Raw genomic sequence first — 6,129 nt, forward strand, 5'->3', positions numbered from 1 at the left:
TATTACAATATAATACAATACAAAATAAAACCATTATCCCTCCCACCAATACAACAATTAAAATTCCCTTCTAACAATAAAATGACATTCAGATTATTAGTTTTTTAATATTTTTTTATTAAAACAATAAAATGTAAGGGCAAGAAAAGGAAAATATAACGGTGAAATAAATGAAACGATCTAGTGGGGAAAAATGGGGTTGATGGATTGAGAAAGTTAAAGCTGAAAAGGGGGTGCACATTATGGGTACTGGGCACTAATTTACTTGGTCATAGCCATTGTAGCGGGAGGGCGGCGAAAAAGTATGCGATCGAATAATGATAATATTTTGCAAAGCTTTATTATATACGTTGCATTATGGACCATAAAACCAATTTTGGAAAAAAAATGGGGGGGAAATGTTTTTATTGATTTATGTATGTATTTGCAGGGGAAGGAAGAACCCTGTGTGCAACCTTGGTCAATTACTTCCTTTGATGTATGGAAGTGTGCCTTTAAGGCTGTCATCCGGCGAGCATTAAGAGCCTTTTGTTGGAAACTGCGCCATGCGAGTGTCAGGATGGCCGAGTGGTCTAAGGCGCCAGACTCAAGGCTTATCTCCTTCCCAGCCAATTGGGTGTTCTGGTCTCCGAATGGAGGCGTGGGTTCAAATCCCACTTCTGACACATCTCTTTTTCCCCCCACCAGACACCCTCTGTTTTAGAAAACAAACCGACCTTAAAGACTAAAAGAGCTAGCAGATAAAAATTCAAAGAAAAAGTTTGCTCTTCTAGTAGTATGTTTCTTGCTTCCCCCCTTCCCCCCCCCCCCTGCCTTGTCTTTATGCTTTTAGGACTAATCTAACATAGAGGTAGAATTCTAGCTGTGTTAATCTGGCCCATAGCTAGGCCTTTAGAGGCCCTGGGGCAGAAAGTACATTCAGGGGGCCCTACATTTTTCTAATGTTCGAACATACTTGCACGGTTACGTGTGTGTTTTACCATACATTAGCAATTAGTGATGATGAAGGGAAAAGCGATAACATTACTAGTTATTAATCTGCTACTACAACCGAGGAGCAGATTAATTTGTCTAAGCCTCACTGGTGGTTAACTCATTAAACTCAAGAAGATTTAAATACTTTTTTAACAGATGTTTTTGTGGAGAAGGAAATTAGTTGAGCCTGGGGCCAATTCTAGGGCTTGGTAGGGCGGAGCGTTCACATGCTTCAGAGTCCTACTGCACGCCATGGGCACCATATAATCCGCCCCGCACTCTTTGAACATCCGGGACAAATTTGTTGGAGGTCCCTAGGTCACATTTTGTGAAGACCTCACAGAGGGCTTTTGCCATCGCTGCCCCTTCTCTTTGGAATAAGCTCCCTGTAGAGCTCCGCTCCGCTGCTTCATTAGCTTCTTTTAAGAAAAATTTAAAAACGCATTTATTTCGGTTGGCCTTCCCACCTTAGTTAATTGTTCTTTCTCTGCCCCTTGTCTTTTTCCTTTTGACACCGGACCATCGTAAATTGATTTTTCCCTTTTCTTGCCCTTGACATGTGTATTTTATTGATTCCTGTTCCCATTCCTCGTAGCAATGTTTTTAACCCTATATTGTAATTGTTTTATCTTGTATTGTAATCTTTTTAACCTTTGTAAGCCGCCTTGATCATCTCCATGGAAAGGCGGGGTAAAAATAAAAATTATTATTATTATTATTATCTTGGCACACCGCTGTTTACACGGGATGCGCGTCGATGACGTGGCTCATGCACCGCATCCAAATGCCTCTGTTGCGGCAGACAAAGGAGCCGCATCTCTTTGGGGGCCCCAGGACGGTGCCCAGATTGCCCCAGCCTGGTGTTAATCTGGAATATCAGTACCACCTGGGGCAAGTTGTTGTTATTGTTATTATTATTGCGTTTATTTTCTAGAGCACCATAGGCTCTACACAGTGCTTTACAAAGCAAAACAATTAAAAAAACAGATCAAAGCTTGTCTCCGGCATACAATCTAACTGACAACGAGGAGATATAAATTAATAAAATAAGACCATACTAAAATTACACAATAGGATAAAATCGTGCAAATTAATACAAATAATTGATGATAAAATCATAAAATCATGAAGTTAAGACAAGAGTTGACAGGCTGAACAGAGTTGTCTTTAATTTGGACTTAAAAGTCCAAAACATACTGTGGAAATAATCCAGTTTGAGACTGCTTTAATTGCTCTGGCTCAGTATTAGGGTATCCTGTGAACTGCAGTGGGTCAGTGCTATGGAAATCTGGGATCTGATGTCCTGTGAGATAATTAGCCTTCTCTGTCAGAGAGCTCTGGTGCCACAACAAATGCAGTTCCCAGGATTCCCTAGCACTGGCACAGGACTATTAAAGCAGTCTCAAAAAAGATTATTTCTTTCTGCAGTGTGTTTTGGACCAAAGCTCCTTTAAAGTTAAGACTAAACCCCAGAGGGGATTCACAACCCTAGTAATATGGAAGCCACCCAGTGTTATGACTGGAGCGTAGTTTAGGATGTTTCCAAATTCTAATATTAGCGATCAAAATACATTGTACATTTATTTAGTTATTTATTCATTCTCATAGCAGAGTTTTTGGAGGGAAGGAAAAAATAAAAAGAGGCAGTGAGAAAACAAAGAAGTGTTACAAATTGAATCTGATATCTGGATCACTTGATCCATGAACAAGACAAGAGAGGGCATTTACACAATAAAAACCTTGGTTGGAAGCACAGATCCCATGCCAAACCCACCATGCCGGTTTTATAGCCATGAGAGCCCTTTCTTAACAATAGAAAGTGAAATGAAATTTCCTATTTACTTCCTGTTACCAAAAAAAAAAAAAAAAAAGGGGGGGGGGCTCTCCAGGCCCTAAATTGGTCCAAGGGAGCAAAAATGTGGTGGAAATGTACCCTTGTGTCCTCAGGTGGACATTTTGGAGCAAAAGATTTATTGTATTTAAAAGAAAGGAAAAGACATTCAAAGCAAAGGACCAGGCAGAACCCCATTTTATTATTTTCATTAGAATTAGATGTTTCTTTTCCCAGAGTTTTCCAATGATGTTAGGATTCTTTTCGGTTCAGATCTCTTCACAGTTCAAAGATGGAGAGTTGTTGGGTCACTGTGCTTGTGTGAAATGTTGTTCTTAGTGAAGAGTTTGTTTAGCGTTGGGACATTTCATCAGGTGGAAGCTGCTCTTGGGTTTTGTAGGTTTCTTTTAAAGGCTGGCTTGTTCTTCCCTTCTCGTCTTCCCTGGAGATTTCACTAGCGCCGGCCAAAGGAGAGCCTTCTAGTGGTGGCGTGACACTCTTTTGATGGTCTGAACCAATTCCAGGGCTTGGTTGTTGTGCATCACTCGCTTCAGCGCATTCTGTAACTCCTTGGTGCCAATAGTACTGGTACGCTTCACCCTCTTGCTGGCCTTGGCCTTGTCGGACACGTTGTTGTAGAACTTCCGTATGAAGGAAATCATCTTGCCCTTGGCCTTGGTCGAGATGGGTATCCTATCCCGGTGCAGTTGGCGCAAAACTTTGGACACAAACTCATCACAGGTGCGCCTTGCACTCTGCCTTCGAGGTTGATTTTGCTGGCCACCCAGCTTGCTTCCCTGCACCCTGCGCACCACCTGTTGTTTTCTCTTCCTTGGCTGGAGCTTCCTGGCCACCCTTCTCCTGCGTGTTGTCTGCTTCCTTCTTCTGGGGTGTTGGCTTCTCCTCCTTCTTTTTCGGGCAGCAGCCATTGTTCCAATTCTCTCCTAGTTATTCAAGTTCTTACTCTCCACCTGAGAATGCAGCTGCTGGTCTAATTGCTGCTATCATGGAGCTGATGCTCATAGGTGTTGGGCTCCTGGGCTTGGTCTTCATCCCACTGATGGTCTGGCTGGTGGACAAAGAAGTTGTGAGTTGTGTGTCCAATCAGACGTTTCCACCTCATAATGTACATCTCTGACCCTTCCCTTTCCCATATGCTGACTGAGGAGACTGTGACATAACAGTTACTCACTGATATTGATGTTACCCATTGGCCACATTTCACAACTGCTGTAATTTTTCTCCAATTGCTTCAGTAACTGCTTGTATTATATAGTGGCTTTCAGAACAACTATTGCCATTTATATTTTCACTTTTAAAGTGCATTTAACTGCTTTCCCTATTTTATTTGCTTGTTTATTTCAGAGTTTCATTTTTGATCATGCATGGTAATTTTGTACACCATTTTTATGTAAGAATATTCACTTAACAAAAGCCACAAAAGGCAGGAGAAAATGAGAACACAGGATACATGATACAAAAGCGAGACTTTCATATTAGAAACAAAAGATAACAATAGGGGCACTGGCTTTATTGCATTTAGCCAAGTTAGCAGACCAACGTGGGCAATTTAGTAAGTGAACATAATCCAAAGTAAGAAAAAACAATTGGCTTTTAAACACTAACAGACTGTCCATGCAGCTAATATAGCCAGAGTAAGAGTGAGCTTTTAAATTTATAATAAAGTTAAGAAAGTTGGTACAGTGAATGATTTCACCCTATCAGTAACATGATAAAATTGCACTGCTTAAACCTAAGTACACAATATACTTCTAATGTATAAGATATTAAACCTTATTATAACTAAAGATACATCCCATGCTATAATGTCATGTCATTCCCAACTTATGGCAACCCTACGATGAACCTACCTAGAGGTGAAAGTGTGTGACTCATCCAAGGTCAGCCACTGGGCTCCTATGGCCGAGTGGGGAATTGAACCCAGGTTGAGCATCAAAACCCACTTGGTGAATAGGTTTTTTTTGGGGGGGGGGTGTTCGGGCTATATGGCCATGTTCTAGAAGAGTTTATTCCTGACGTTTCACCAACATCTGTGGCTGGCATCTTCAGAGAATGCTGGAATGGAAGAGAGTGGTGTGTGAGAGAGAGTGATTTCCTTGTTAATCTGTGTATTGTTCTGTTGTTGATGGCTTGGTGAACTTGGGCAAGTCACACACTCTCATCTCATTTTTGTTTTTTGTTTTTTATTAATCTATGATGGATTAAACTAAAAATGTACATTTCTTGCATTTTCTCAGAATAATAAACTTCCTAACTAATACATAGTCTCAACCTGACTCATGGGGTCTTTTCTGTTTGTAATTCCTTCTTAATGAGTATTGTTCTTATAAATCCATTCCTGTTCGTCCATATCTTCTTTATATCTGTTTGTTGTTTAATTCCCTTTTTCTTTTTGTCATTGGAAGTATTTCTTCTTTGTATAGTCTTTGGATTCTTCCAGTATCTTCTTTTCGCCACCTCTAGTTGTTTCCCCCTTCATTTATATCTAAAAAACCCTAACTTCTCAATCACCTAAGACAAGAATATATGCAAACAAACCAATGGAATATCCCTAATGATATCAAAAGATTAATACATTTTATATTGATGAAGAACCAGGACATATAAGGTGTGAAAAACCAGCCCTCTAAATCCTCGGTTGAAACAGAAAATGGTTAAAGTAATCCAGAATTAATGGAGTGCTGTCAGATACTAGCCTTAAGGTGATATGTAGAGATTGGTTTCTATTTTTTATTTGTTTTTCATTTGTTTCCTCATTTTCTTTACATATATGTCCACTTCCTTAACATCTCATAAAGGGTGCCAATGGCAACCTCCTCCCTCTGAACAAATCGTACCATGGAGACCCCATGATAGTTTCATGGCCTTAGAGTCACCGTAAATCAGAAAAGACTTGAAGGCACACATACACATACACACACACACAAGGAAAACCTATCCTGGGATTTCCTTGGCAATGGATTTTGTCATAGAAAGTCACACTCTCTCAGCCTCAGGGGAAAGCCAGGGCAACCCTCCCACAAACAAATCTTGCCAAAAAACCCCAGGAAAGGTTAATCAGAAGCAACTTGAGAATACACACACACATTGTGAACCTATCCTGGGGTTTTCTTGGCAAGGGATTTGTTCAAGGCAAGTCACTCTCTCTCAGCCTCAGGGGAAGGCCATGGCAAAACAATAACCACAACAATCTCTGAAGACACCTTGCCAAGTAAACCCCAGGGTAGATCCACCTTAGGGCTGCCATAAATTAGAAAGGACTTGAGGGCACACACACAAGGCAGACCTATCCTAGGGTTTTC

General features: G+C 40.6%; 1 non-coding gene across 1 annotated transcript; it reads left to right on the forward strand.

The window, feature by feature from the left end:
- The first annotated feature begins 553 nt into the window (after nucleotides 1-553).
- Nucleotides 554-665, forward strand: TRNAL-CAA (transfer RNA leucine (anticodon CAA)). Its single transcript has 2 exons — nucleotides 554-591; nucleotides 620-665. It is a non-coding gene; the product is annotated as a tRNA-Leu (tRNA).
- Nucleotides 666-6,129: the final 5,464 nt, after the last annotated feature.

The sequence above is a fragment of the Sceloporus occidentalis genome, unplaced genomic scaffold, assembly GCF_023333645.1.
Source record: "Sceloporus occidentalis isolate IW3139 unplaced genomic scaffold, rSceOcc1.0.p SCAF_1, whole genome shotgun sequence".
In the NCBI taxonomy this organism is placed as follows: Eukaryota; Metazoa; Chordata; class Lepidosauria; order Squamata; family Phrynosomatidae; genus Sceloporus; species Sceloporus occidentalis.